General features: G+C 40.0%; 1 long non-coding RNA gene across 2 annotated transcripts in view; it reads right to left on the bottom strand.

Annotated features, from left to right (window-relative positions):
- Positions 1-14,813, bottom strand: part of LOC147581718 (uncharacterized) — a 36,742-nt gene extending 21,929 nt beyond the window's left edge. The window contains exons 1-2 of one of the 2 annotated variants that reach the window (XR_015250184.1): positions 14,617-14,813; positions 13,214-13,368 (exon numbers count right to left, since the gene is read on the bottom strand). This is a non-coding gene — a long non-coding RNA (uncharacterized LOC147581718). Of the gene's footprint in view, positions 1-10,912; positions 13,369-14,616 lie in introns of those variants that run through there. The other variant, XR_015250183.1, reaches the window with a different exon arrangement.
- Positions 14,814-14,911: the final 98 nt, after the last annotated feature.

Below are 14,911 nucleotides of genomic sequence, written 5' to 3'. Positions count from 1 at the left end.
GTGGGTAAAATAGGAGTGATGATGGTGAAGTATCAGCCAATTTCCGAAGGACACTAGCAACTAAAATGATGTAAATTATTAGTATTTATATAGGTATGGAATAAAAATAAACAACACTGTTTATCATATAAATTTAGGCAGATTTATGTCCCAAACATCTAATTTCCAGCTCATTCTCTCTCATAAAAAAAAAGTTAGCCAGTTATGGAAGCATTGGGGAGGTAGAATATTTTAAGCTGAAGTATTATTTTTAATGTTGTTTCATTATGCTAGGTTGGATTTCTTCCATTTGTCATTCCACATCCATCCTCTGCCCTTCTCTACTGTGTCTGTGCCCTGGGAGGCTAGTTTGTTTGGACTACATCAACAGGCTTCCTTGTCTTCTGGCTTCCAGTTTGGCCAATAGAGGGCATGAGTGGAAGATCAAAGAAAGGGAGGAAAGTGAGGTTGAGCATTGTTTCAGCTCCCCTTAATGAAGTCATCCCTCCACAGAAGGTCATAACTCTTTTTAGATGGCCTGTTCCACACAGCCTCTCTGTCTTCAGGTTCCAGCAACTACTTCCTCCCTTTTGCCCTGCTACTGAACCACCCCGACTGGTTTCCACACTCCTTGACAATTATTCAAAATAATTGTCTGATGATAACAACGGGTGTGGCAGTTTCCCTCTACCTTTTGCATACTTTCCTTGATAAACCTGAGACAAGACTCATGGAACACACCTTCAGTATTATCTCAGACCTTCCTCAAGGGCATGTTGGCCTCGCCTCAAGGGTATGTGGCTCCAGGTCTAACAGCTGTCTTGGGATGGAAAGCAAGTAATTCTGTCAGGTTGACTTAAGCCAGGCCTCTATTCATCAAATGTACAATTTTTTGGTGATACAAATCAAGTATGTCTGGCTATCTAGTTTAATCTTTACTAGGAGACAATTCATTCATAACATTTCTGCTTGCTTTCTATCAGCTTTTGTTCTCAACTACCTTTGCAAGGCCTTCTAAGTCAAACAGCCTTGGAATGTAGAGATAATATCTCCTTTCAGGAAAAGAGCACACTTGTTTCCTGACCAGGATAATAAAGACAAGGTCTCCCTCCAGGGCGAAGGTAGGCAGGTTTGCATGCAGGCCCTTATAAGACATTGGGGGATTCTAAGTTTGGAGTTCCCCATCTGTGATGCAAACCCACTTCGTTCACAGCATACACTCACACCTTTCCACCTCACTTGTAGGACTTGGAAGGCAAGGGAACCAATGCATATATGCAACTCACACTGCCTACTGTGCTGTGAGTAGAAAAGTTGTCTCTGTCTCCTTTGTTTCTGACCAAGATACCTCATATCTTCTACTGGCATCTACAAAACTATGGCAGGCTAATCTGTTAGTCTGCAAACAGGGTAAAAACGTTATACCCTTCACAGCTCTTAACAGTCCAAGGACTCCCACTGTAACGGAACTAACTTTAATTCACTCCTTGATGAGTCACAGAAACTACACCAGGTGGAGTTGTCACACAAAGTAAACTTTATCTGCAGCAAAATAACTTTGTGCAATAACTTTGTGGAATAACTTTCAAAGCCATGATTCCTTGAGCAAGGGTGAATGGGTTCCTTTTATTTAGGGTTAGGATGAATATTTACATAGAAGAGCCTATGTCATCATAAGGTGGGCATAGGGTGGCACATGTTCCTTAAGGAAACATGCCTATACATACATATTGTATGTTATGTAAAGGAGGTTTGTGCTCCTCCTTCGATGGAGATTTTGGTCTCATAATGAGGTAAAGGTAACCATTGGTCACTCCATGCTCCATCTGTGCAGGCGTGAGTTAAGGTTAAGTTAAAACTGATCTGGATGGGGGGCTTCTGGGTGGTTCAGTCGGTTAGGTGTCCAACTTCAGCTCAGGTCATGATCTCATAGTTTGTGAGTCTGAGCCCCTGCTGTCAGCATGGAACTGCTCCGGATCCTCTGTCTGTCTGTCTCTCTCTCTCTCTCAAAAATGAATAAACATTAAAAAACAAAAAACAAAAAACAAAAAAACTGGTCTAGATGGTCTGGGCCCACTTGGGTAGAACTTTGTGTGGGCAGTTGTTATTGCTTGAGGGTAGTTTCCGGTTCCATCACAAGATGCTATGTGCCTCAGGTCTTTGCCTGAATTAAGAGATAAGCTGGAAAGAAGAGCTTAAGGAAAAATGCAGGACAAAGGTCGTGGGTACAAGCAGGTGAGCAGTAAAAGGCAGGACTTGGGGTCTAGCTGGTGACACCGTCTCAGTAAGCAACCATCCTGAAGCCACGTATTTCTGTATCAGCCCTGCTGCCTTTTATACTAACTGTAATCACTTTTCCTCTGATCATTAAGTACTGCTACTTGGCTTATATCATGTCTGGATCCCCCCTACCCTCAGTGAAATTAGGAAACCTATGTTAAGTGTGCTATTCCTCAGTGGCAGCTACAATTACAGATGATAGCCATGAAAGCATTTTCCAAAGAGGGTGGTATTTATTTTACCAATGTATTTTTCCTGCACCCCTTCTGAGGGAGACAAAGTTAGAAGGTAGGGGACTGAATGGACTGCACATGAAAAATTCACTTTAGCACCCCTAGTCCCAGGGTCTCTAGATTCCTCCCTCTACATTATGCCAAGGGAATTTTTACACCTTGACTTCATCTAGTGTGGCCCCATTGAGTCCAGGCTTTGGTTCTCTAGAATTATTCTAGCTGCTCCAATTAGCAATATTTGTTGAAGGGAACAGAGTGCCAGAGGGTCTTATACCAGCAATGAAATATCGCACCCTGAAAATGACACACACGACTTTTGCTTATAAGCTGTTGGCCAGAACCACATGCCTCCTCCTGTAAGGGGGACAGCTAAGTATAATCTTTCAGGGTGCTGGAGAGAGAGAAGAAAACTGGGTATGTGTCAGCACCACACCAGGTGAGTCAGGGCTGCCACAATTGATGAAGAGCTACACTATCACAAACTATTTATGCACCCTGACGGACAGCCCACTTGGCTATGCATCCTCTCTCATTTCTCCTGAACCATTACCAGAACCACAGTTCCCGAAATCCTCGACTTGGAGGATTGCAACAGCTTTGTTTTATGTTAGTTATTTCTTTGCTCCCTCCCAGGAGCCTTTTGCTAGTACAGTTCATTGGTGTCTTCTGGACCTAGTAGAGCCAGGTTGTATAGTTGCTACTTATGTTTTATAATGGAATGCTACTGGGCATGCCCAGCGTTATGGTTCAGTGATCACATAATAGCTGATTTGTGATGGGTGATTTAGGTTGTCCAGTCACTTAAGAGTCCCGAAGTCAGATGCTCAGTTTCCATCAGGACTCAATAACGAGTTATGAACTGCTTTTCAAAATGAAGAACAGTTATAGCATGAACTTCCTCCAAAACCTTGTCTAATCTGGGGCCTGCCATGGTCTCCAGACCCCATCTCTGCTGCCAGGCACACTTCCACTGCCATTAGATCTGCTAGGCTGTAAGGCCCAACAGGCATGTGAGCTTGCTTAGCGGCCTGGACCTGTTACGGAGCTAGTTCTTGTTCTAGGACCCACTGAAAACTGGCAGCTTATGGGTTATCTGCTGCATGCTGCAGCATGCCCAAATGCGGTATAGGTGGTCACCACAATCCGGAAAGCATCATACACTGTGCCTCTTTCTTTGTGGTGGTTGGGGCAAGGTACTGCCACTTATCTCTCTGTAGAAGGTATCACCTAATATGCTCCGAATCACTGGACCCCTTGAAACTTCATCAAAGTGGCAAGGCCCTTAGGAGCACCTGGTAGCTGGGACGGTTAAACATCCAACACTTGATTTTGGCTCATGGTCCATGAGTTTCAGCCCCACTCGTGCTGACAGTGCAGAGCCTGCTTGGGATTCTGTCCCTCTCTCTCCCTGTCTCTCTGCCCCTCCCCTGCTCTCACTCGCTCTCTCAAAATAAATAAATAAACTTTAAAGAGTTGGGGGGCCAAGGCTCTTAACTATCACAGTTTATTGTTCCAGTCAATATACATCTAAAACTACAGCTGCAATTAACATCATAATCTCATTAGGTCTGCAATAATCTATTATTTTTCAAGGCCCTTTAGCCTTTTGCTCTGGTCACATAGAAACATTTTATGCAGATATAATAGGAATCACTATCCCAGCTTCTCTCAAGGTTTTTATGGCAGTGGTAATTTCTACAATCCCTTCAGAAGTATTGCTTACCAACTGGTGTACTGTGTGGGAAGAGTTCCAGAGCCCTCATTCCGAAGGAAAGGGAACCAGAGAATGGCATTTCGTTAGTTATCAAGTATATGTGTGTGTGGATTCTCACCATATGTTCTACAACTGTAATAATAAACACCATATATTCTATAATTGTAATAAAACACTAGTGCTCTATAGTTCCAACTAGACCCACTGTTAGCTGAATTTGAACCAAGACTTTATCTAAAGCCTGACATCCATAAGCATCTACTTTGGTGGACTTTTGTAGCGTTTTGGGTCTCTGGGGATCAGTGTAAAATTAGCATCAGTATGCAGTAGTTCCCAGAAGTTCTGGATATTTCTCTTTCCTCAGTGCACAATCCCCTGGGTAAATAGCTACGGGTCACTCTGTGGAAAGCTCTCCACTCTGTGGAGGAAATGCACTGTATACACCTATGGCTGTACTGCAGTGTTCTTTTTCAGAGGCTCTCTTGCCTCCACCTCTGTTGAGGGGCTTCAGATCTACACACTGGCTTAGTTCTGGGCACCTGGTAAGAAGACATGAATCCAAACAGTGATGTCTGGTTAGTTTCTCCCCAGCTGAGCTCAGAGTATTCCTTCTATGTAAAGCAGAACCTGGGTAGGCTGCCCAGTTGTTTCAAAACACACCTATTACTATTTTCTGTTGATTCATTGGACTGACCAGACTAAACAGATCTTTGCTGGGATCTACCACCTAGCCTCTACCCTCTGAAATTCCATTTTCCCACTGTAATCAGGAAATGCAATTTTTTTTTTTTAATTTTTTTTTTTTTCCAACGTTTTATTTATTTTTGGGACAGAGAGAGGGACAGAGCATGAACGGGGGAGGGGCAGAGAGAGAGGGAGACACAGAATCGGAAACAGGCTCCAGGCTCTGAGCCATCAGCCCAGAGCCCGACGCGGGGCTCGAACACACGGACCGCGAGATCGTGACCTGGCTGAAGTCGGGCGCTTAACCGACTGCGCCACCCAGGCGCCCCAGGAAATGCAATTTTTGTAGCACTTCCCACTGTCTTCTATGGGTTTCAGGACAGAGTCCCACAGAGATGCTCTCTTGTTCCCTTACCCAATGCTTGGTGAAGGAAGTGGCCTCTGGGCTTTCCCAGAGGGCATAGTGGGTTTGGAGAATCAAATCAAGAGGCTGCCACTGCCTCCAGCTTCTTCACAGAACCCCAGAATGCTGCTAGAAGACCACAGCTATGCTGAACACCTCATTCTGCCTTCTGAGTAACAGAGAATGCATTATTGGAGGAACCTAATCACTACAGAACTTTAGCTCCAAAGGGTTTGAGAAATGTACTGTCTAGCTGGGTGGCTATGTCCCTGATCACAAGTCTTCTCCTATGGCAGAAGGGAAGACCAGGCAGATGTGGGAGGATTACCTCCAGGCTGTCATGCTTCACTCTCCTCTACTGGTTTCCTCCCATTAGCATTTAAACATGCTCAAGTCGCTGTTGTTTTATTTCATTTTTGGATTAAAAAACAAAACCCTTCCCTCATCTCTATGTCCCCCTGTATTTCCACCTCCTTATTCTATATAGTTCTATATTATGAAAGAATTGTCCTCAAATACTTAGTTATCGGTGGATGTAAGAAAGTCTGAATTCAGCATAGGAAAGGAAGCTCGAGATATCAATCTGCAATGTATGAAATTGACAGCTGTGAAGTGACTAAAAGTTGAAGATGATTCCAGTGTCAGGTCATTTACTAAAAACATCAGGTGTGATAGGAAAATAATGGGCCCCAACGATGTCCATGTCCTAATTCTAGAAACTCTGAATATGTTACTTTGCACGGCAAAAGGGATTTTGCAGATGTAATTAAGGACCTTGAGATTATTTTAAATTATCTGGGTAGTATCAATCTAGTCACATGGTCCTTAAAAGTATAAGATGAAGAAAAAAGTGAGGAATCTTGAAAGGAACTCAACCCACTGTTGCTGGCTTTGAAGGCAGAGGAAGAAGACCATGAACCAAGGATGTGGACATCCTCTAGAAGCTATGGACAGCCCTCGGTTGATGGTCAGCAAGGACAGGAGCTCCAGTCCTACAACTTCAAGGAACTGAATTCAGCCAATGACTTGAATGAGCATGGTAAGATATTTTCCCTAGAGCCTCCAGAAAGGAATGTTACCCTGCCAACTGCTGGGTTTTAACTCTTTGAGGTCCATGCCCCCAGAACTGTTAAGATAATATACATTATTTCATCAACTAAATTTGTGGCTGTTTGTTATGGCAACAACAGAAAATAAATCAAACAAGGTATGGGGTGCCTGGGTGGCTCTGTCAGTTAAGCATCTGACATCAGTTCAGGTCATGAACTCTGTCCTGTCAGCTTAGAGCCTGGAGTCTGCTTCAGATTCTGTGTCTCCCTCTCTCTGTGCCCCTCCCCCACTCATGCTCTGTCTCTCAAAAATAAACATCACAAAAAACATTTTTTAATAAAAACAATAATAAATCAAACAAGGTACTTTTGCCACACAAGTCTTCCTTCCTGGGGACACTTATTATAAAACCAGAGTCCCTGAGATTAGGGGGAGTTGAAAAATGTCAGTTCCGGGACAACTGCCTGACTCTTATATCCTGACTGAGAAAAGGTTCTAGGGAGAGTATCAAGCAGGAAGGGAAAAATCAAAACGAGAAAACTGGAAAGCATACATCATAGGATTTGCACAATAGCAGCAAAAAAGTCTAGTTCTACCTCTAAATAGTAAAGATGATACATAAATAAGGACACTGGCCCAAGCCTGGTGGGACTCCATTTAGAACTATGCGTACACAGAATATTGATTGGCTCAACAGTGCAGGAGAGGTATAATTCTCACCCCACCCCCATATCCTACCTATGTAAAAGCACATAGACATGTGCTTTACGTGAGTTCACACAAGCGCAATTCACAGCCTGATATATGAGAAAAGTAAGAGTTTTACCTTACTCCATAGAGAGCTCTCCTTACATATGAAGAAGAAAACTATTCCTCCACAGTAGATTAAAATCCTCCCATGTATTCTCTTTACCTCATGTAATTTGTCAAAGCCTTCTTTCTATAGGGATCACCATAGTCTACATCTTAATGTACAAATGAATGACATATTGATTCTTGTTTAAATCCTAAAAGAATTTCTCAATATAAAAACATTTTATTTTCCCATATTTTTATAATCCACAGAATATTCTTCCTAACCAGAAATACCTTCTCTCCCAAATCTTTTGAATTATCTAGTCTTGAGTCTGTTACTTAACATTAAGGTTTTTCACATTTCTTTCAGACTGTAACTTGATATTTCAGAAGTGTCACTTAAATCAGCCTGAAAAGAAAACATCCATGGAGGTAAGAGAAAAACAACTTTCCTACCAGACAGAGCTACTGGAAAGTTAATCTAGTGAGTAATAATTTATAGAAAAGGTAATTTATTATTTACTGTGCAAGTTGTTGGCACCATTCACAGCACCTTCTTCACTTGAGTGACAAAGGCCAACATATACAACTAAGGATTATCAGGTGGCTTAAGATACTTTATCACCTTTCTTGTGAGAAAACTAAAGAACCCTACAGTCATTAATCCAGTAATTCTAGTAACACACTTTTGAAGATGAGGGCAAATGTTCTATTCACTTAAGTATTTATTTCTGTAGTTTAAACACAGAGCCTTTATAAGGAAAACCCAACATAAAAGTTAATGTACTAAAGGAAGAAACGTGAATCAAGAATGTAAAAATTAAATCTGTAACCAAAGAAAGCCATCAGAAATTATTGTTAGGCAAGCCCTGGAAATGTGGGAAGTTGTAATTGGGATAAAATAAGAAACAAGGCCAAGGACAAAGACAAATTCCAAATCAGAAACCCAGGTAGAAGATCCTAGGACTGTAATTCCCAAACTGTGTGCTCAGGGGCATAGGACTCTGGAGTGAACTCACAAGGCACCATGAGATATTTTAAATGTTTCAGAGAAACACAGAGACGTTTGTGAGACATCATATGAATGTCTATGATTAGGTTGTTCGGACTTAATTACTTAATAAATGGAACTCTACAGTATTTCTTAGGCTCAAGACACTATGAAAAAAGTCCAACAATGCTATGAAACAAGAAAGTTTGGGAATCTCTGCCTTAAGGACATACCAGGGTTCAAAAGACATAGCCTGCCTAGAGTAGAACCAGAAAGGTAGATCAGGGGCACCTGGGTGGCTCAGTCCATTAAGTGTCCGTCTTAGGCTCAGGTCATGTTCTCGCGGTCTGTGAATTCAAGCCCCACATCTGGCTCTGTGCTGACAGCTCAGAGCCTGGAGCCTGCTTCAGATTCTGTGTCTTCCTCTCTCTCTGCCCCTCCCCTATTCGCTCTCCGTCTCTCTCTCTCTCTCAAAAATAAATAAACATTAAAAAAAAGAAAGAAAAGAAAAGAAAAGTAGATCAAAAGTAAAAAGGACAGCGCCTCAAGCCTCTGCATGCCTCCTTATACATGGTAGGGCCTTTCACTCTACTGTAGCTTTAAACAAAGGAACCTTGTACCCTATTACTCTGAATTTACTGCAGCATCCCTTCAAAATCAATGAATCTTGCTTGTAAATCAGTGAATCTTACTCTTAGTAACAAAACCAAAACCGTTATTTTTCATTGTTGGTTGGGGACCAAACAACTAAAGTTCCCCAAATATTTAGTATGAGAAAGTCTACTAAAATTTAAATACTTCTCTAGTGAAGAAATGAATGAACTTTAAGATTCATTCAGCAATAATAGTCCATTATAGAAGTTTTAAAATTTACTCTAAATTAGGGGTTGGCAAACTTTTTCCATAAAAAGTCAGATAGTATTTTTAAATATTCTTTTCTTTTTTCTTTTTCTTTCTTTTACAACTCTAAAAATGTAAGAGCTAACTGAAAGCAGTGGGTATGTTCACATTGTTGTCAACCAATCTCCAGACCTATTACATTTTGCAAAACTGAAATTCTCCATCCACTGAACATAATAATTCCCCATTTCCCCTTGTATACCCGTGTGCATCGCAGCACTGGACACCATTAGGGGATAGAAAGTCAAAAGGTCAAAGTACACACACCAATGTTCACAACAGTAATATTCACAACAAGCAAAGGTGGAAACCCAAATGTCCGTTGACAGATGAATGGATAAACAAAATGTAGTCTATACAGCCTTAAACATGAAAGAAATTCTGATACCTGCTACATGAATGGACTTTAAAAATCATTATGCTAAGTGAAATATACCAGATGTAAAAAGGACAAATAGTGTATGAATCCACTTACATGAGTACCTGGAATGAATTCATATAGACAGAAAGTAGGATAGTGATTACCAGGAACTGGGGGAAAAGGGAAATGAGCAATGTGTTAAACAGATACAAAGTTTCAGTTTGGGATGATGAAAAAATTCTAGATATGGATAGCAGTGACAGTTTCATAATAAGATGAATGTACATAATGCCCTGAACTGTACACTTAAAATGGTTAAATAGTAAATTTTATGTTATTTTACCACAATACAAAAAATGTAAAAACATTTCTTAGCTTCATGAGCCATATGGAAATAGACTGGAGACCGTAATTGGGTTGCAGGCCACAGTTTGCTCTGAATCATAAGACCCACTAAACAAAATGAACAAAATGACATGAAATACTTAGAAGTTTTTTTGAAGTCATTGTAATTCATTTTTATTTCAACATGAACATGTTAAACAGATTTTCACATTTAATATATTTGTTACACTTAACAAATTATAAGTGTACCCAGTAACTTGTAAGTGTAGCCAGTAAATGTTTGAGAGAAGTCTCTTTAAGATGAAGTCAACTGATGCCACATTGGGGCACCTGCGTGGCTCAGTTAAGTGTCCAACTCTTGATTTCAGCTCAGGTCATGATCTCACGGTTAGTGAGATAGAACCCAGAGTTGGGCTCTGGCTGACAGCTTGGAGCCTGCTTGGGATTTTCTCTCTCCTCCTCTCTCTCTGCCTCTCCCCCACTTATGCTTGCTTTTGTTCTCTCTCTCTAAATAAATAAATAAGCATTGAAAAAAAAAAAAAGACGAGATCAAAATGTATATAAGGACATATAGACATACACATAGAAATCAGGTATTACATGTAATATGTACAGCTTTACCTGTTATAGATGTAGGGAGGTATAAAGGAGATAGAAATAAATAAATAAATAAACCACGGTGTCTTTAACAAAGCTTAAAACGTAGCCTGAACAATGTGGTAGGTAAAGCTGAAACTTAATGGGCAAAAAATACTCAAAGTTCAGATTTTAAGTTGGATATTACAGCTAGTTCCACTTATATTTTCTTCCCCATTCATTTGGTACATAGTAGACCATTTTCCCTCCCATTTAGGGGAGAAGAGAAAATGGTACATTACAAAATCAAGCATAATGTAAAGACCTGCTCATATCCCTTCCCTACATTTGCAACACTCTTTCATTGGTTAGCATAATCTCAAATTCTGAAGGCAACATACTCCTAAAAAAGAAAACCCTAGACACCTTATGAAGGCTCAAAGTCAGCTCTAGGCAAAAAAAGAAAAAAAAAGAAAAAAAAATCACTCTAAGCAAGAAGCCTTTTTCCAAAAGATAGAGTGCACATAAATATGGAGACAAGAGACATGGTTTCAGTTATCTACTCACTGGAAAAGATGTGTAACAACCCTACACAGAGAAGTAAAATAATCATTTTTATTATGCTTATGAATTCTTTTTAAGACTTTAACTTATTGTTTTTTCAGAGCAGTTTTAGATTTAAAACAAAATTGAAAGATACAGATAATTCCTATATAACCCCTAGCCCCTCCACACATGCATAGCCTCCCCATTACCAGTATTGTCCACCAGCATTGTACATTTTTTATCAAGGATGAATCTACACTGACACATCAAAGTCACCCAAAATCCACAGCTTACCTTAGGGTTCGTTCTTGGTGTTACACATTCTATGGATTTGGACAAAAGCATAATGACATACATTCATTAACATTATAGAGTATTTTCATTGCTCTAAAAATCCTCTATACTCTGTTTATTCATCTCTCCCTTGTCCCCGTCTGGGAGCCATTGGCTTTTTTTTTTACTGTCTCCATAGTTTGTCTTTTCCAGAATGTCACATATTTGGAATCACAGTGTGTAGCCTTTTCAGCTTAGTAGTATTCATTTAAGGTTCCTCCGTGTCTTTTCATAGCATGGTAACTCAATTCGTTTTAGTGCTAAATAATATTCTGTAGTCTGAATGTACCATTGTGTATTAATCCATTTATTTAATGAAAAACATCTTGGTTGCTTCTAAGTTTTGGCAATTATGCATAAAGGTGCTATAAACATCAATGTGCAGGTTTCTGTGTGGACATAAGGTTTCACCTCCTTTGGGTAAATAGTAAAGAGTTCAATTGCTGGATCACATGGTAAGAGTATGTTTCATTTTATAAGAAACTTCCAAACTATCTTCCAAAGTGGCTGTACCATTTTGTGTTCCCACTAGCAATGTATGAGAATTCCTTTTGCTTCACATCTTCACTAGCATTTGGTGTTGTCAATTTCTAGATTTAGGCCATTCTAAGAGATGTGCAGTGGTAAGTCATTTTTTTTTTTTCACTTTGCATTTCCCTGATGGCATATGATGTGGCGCATCTTGGCATATACTTATTTTACATCTGTATATCTTCTTTAGTGAGGTCTGTAAAGGTGTTGGCCCATTTTTTAAATGAGCTTTTGTTTTCTTATTGTTGAGTTTTAACAGTTCTTTAAACATTTTGGATAACAGTCCTTTATCAGATGTATTTTTTTTTGCAAATATTTCTCCCAGTCTGTGTCTTGTTTTCCATTCTCTTAAAATCGTGGATTCTTCAGGTCAGGAATTAGGACAAGACAGAGCAGGAAAGGCTCACTTTGGTCCACAAGTCTAGGTCCTCAGCTGGGAAGGCTGAAAAGGCTGAAGGGTAACTAAATGGCTGAAAGCTGGAATCTGCTTCTCCATTCTCATATCTGGCACCTAGGCTAACTGGAGGGCTGGGCTCAGCTGTGACTGTCAATCAGAGTACATTCAAGGGGTCTCCCTATTGCCCTGGGCTTTTCACAGCACATGGGACTCAGGTAGTCAGACTTCTTACATGATGGCTGAGAGCTGCAAAAGCAAGGGTTTCAACAGACTGCATGGCCTTTTATGACCTAGCCTCTGAAGTCACATATGGTGACTATGATCACTTTCTCTATATTCTCTTGTGTAAATCAATCATAAGCCCATCCAGATTTAAGAGGAGAAGACACAAAGTATACCTTTTCATGGGAAGGACATCAAAGAAGTCACAGCCATATTTTAAAACCACCAAGGGCATATTTGTATAGAGAGATGTGAAGACACATACCAAAAGGTTGACAGCAGTGCCCACCTCCCACGTTCCCTCAAAGTGAATTTTATTAACTTATTATTTTAAGTCAGACTAACACAAACATATTCTCCTTGGATGGCAAAATTCCATCTACCTATTTTCATGTAATACAGTAACAAACAGAAACTTCATTTCATCTATATAAACTGCATCAAGAATGAATAATGTCTTACTTTGGGGCCTAGTACCATCTGCCAGTTACAACCACTTCTTATCTTCCAAACACCATCAAGCTCAGATCCACCCTCAGGCTTAGACTAAGTCATATCCAGAAAGAATACAGAGAATACATATAGCAGATAAAGTAAGTAGACTAGAATCACACCAGCATTATGATTGCTGAAATTGGTGGCCATTCTCTATCTCAGTAATTGCTAGACTTTAGGATCTCGTGGACCAAGAAACATTTCAGAAATAAAATAAACCAAATGGGAGCAAATAAAGTTAGCAACAAATATTTCTTCAAAGAAAATTATTTAGAAAATAACTACTCTATAGCTGTCATTGGATAAAAGAAATAGAATGAACAATTTCAATATAATGCACAATCCTTAAGAGTGAGTTTAACTAAATGAAAAACTCACTATATTTTTTTCTTATTTCTCTGCTGATCTGTAGCAACTTCACCATAGATGAACCCCAGTTCACAAACTGGTGTGCAAAACTACTTGTCCATCTGACATTCTGGTCTCTTCCATCTCTTACTTTATTCTGATAGTTCTACAACTTTAGGTTGCTCCTAGGAAAGACAGACAAATAAGTAATTAAAACACAACATGAATGCCATAAGGATACAGGGAACAAAATCAAGAAAGTTTTCACAAATTAGGTTGAAAAAGGTTTGCCCCTGGGAAAGAATGAGGAAGACTATTAAAGTTGGCAGTGACTGTGACTGAAAGCATAGAGACAATCTACGTATGCAGTATATCCAAGGAAGATACATTGTGAATCAAAAAAGTAAGTAGTGGTTATACTTGATTGTAGAGCAAGGGTTACTTTTCTCTTCTATATTCTTCTAGTTTCTGAAATTTAACACTGGAATATGCATAAATTTAATGATCAGGAAATACACAATTATTTTGATTTTGTAGATTACCCTTAGGAAGAAGAAACAAAAGGTCTATTTCCCTTTGAGAAAGCAGTTTGTATTAAAAGAGGCCAGGTTGGAAAATGGAGATGTTAAAGACTGGAGTATGGATGCAGAAATGCAGCTCTAGACTTTGGCCAGGGCAGATGACACTGGGGAAGATAACATTCCCTCAATGCCTCTGTTAGAATTCTAGGCTAGGTGTACTCAGACTGAGGCCTTCTTGTCCACAGTCATGAGTCAGAAACTCTCAGGTGGCAGGTGTGTCTGACAAGTCAAATGCTTAGCAGTGCCTTTGGAATCAAGAGACCAAAGTTGGAATTTCAGCTCTACCACTAACTAGCTCAATGAACAAAGGCAAATTACTTAACCACTTGAAACTTTTTTTTTTCATCTGTAACATGGAGAACAGCTACTTTTGTGGATTTAGATTAACTAATATAATGTAGGTGAAGAATTTAGTACAATGCCTGCCCCTCAGAACATGAGAATTATAATAGAGGACACATTTGTATATCTAATTGAGAAGTTAGATATTTGTTTGCTTTGTTGGTTTTAAAAGGCTTTAAGATCCTATTTGCCATTTGTTGTATAGGTTTAGCTAAAAGCTGTCAGTTGGAACGTCAAAACCTTTTGAAACTTAAATGTATGAGTTTTTCACACGAGTTCTAAATGCGGAAAGGATATTCAGTATTTGCAGTTGCTTCTAAAATTCAGCTACCTTTAGAATTTTCTGCAAAATCCAGAAATAATTAAGTAGCCCTCCCGTAGTTTCTAGCAACTGATAGAAAACTAGGAGGACGCTTTCCATTCTTCTCTTATTCCACCCGCTCCCCTGTCCACTCACAGAGAGAACCGGAAATTTCTATGCAAATAAATGGCTCAGTTATAAGGTCTTACCCAGTCTTTCTTAATGCTGGAATACAGTCAGCAGAACATAGCAGGTGTCCCTCAAGTGTTCTCCATCAATTCTTACAGCTTCCAGAATCCTGTTCACGGGCCTTTGGGGCAACCAGTACCAACTCCAACAATTCCTAACCATCTCCTCTCCTACCAACCTCCTAACCTTGCTACGCCTCTCTACAGCCCCTCCCCCCGCAAATGACCAATCAGAGAGTGTAAAGTGAGGCGGATGGGGCGGGCCCAGTTTGGAGCTGTCGACGAATCAGCAACCTCAGACGGCGGGGGCGGAAAC

This window comes from Puma concolor, chromosome B1 (assembly GCF_028749965.1).
Source record: "Puma concolor isolate L17-30 chromosome B1, mPumCon1.1.hap2, whole genome shotgun sequence".
NCBI lineage: Eukaryota > Metazoa > Chordata > Mammalia > Carnivora > Felidae > Puma > Puma concolor.
Note: the sequence above shows the minus strand (reverse complement) of the source record. Positions and strands in the feature narration are given on the sequence as shown.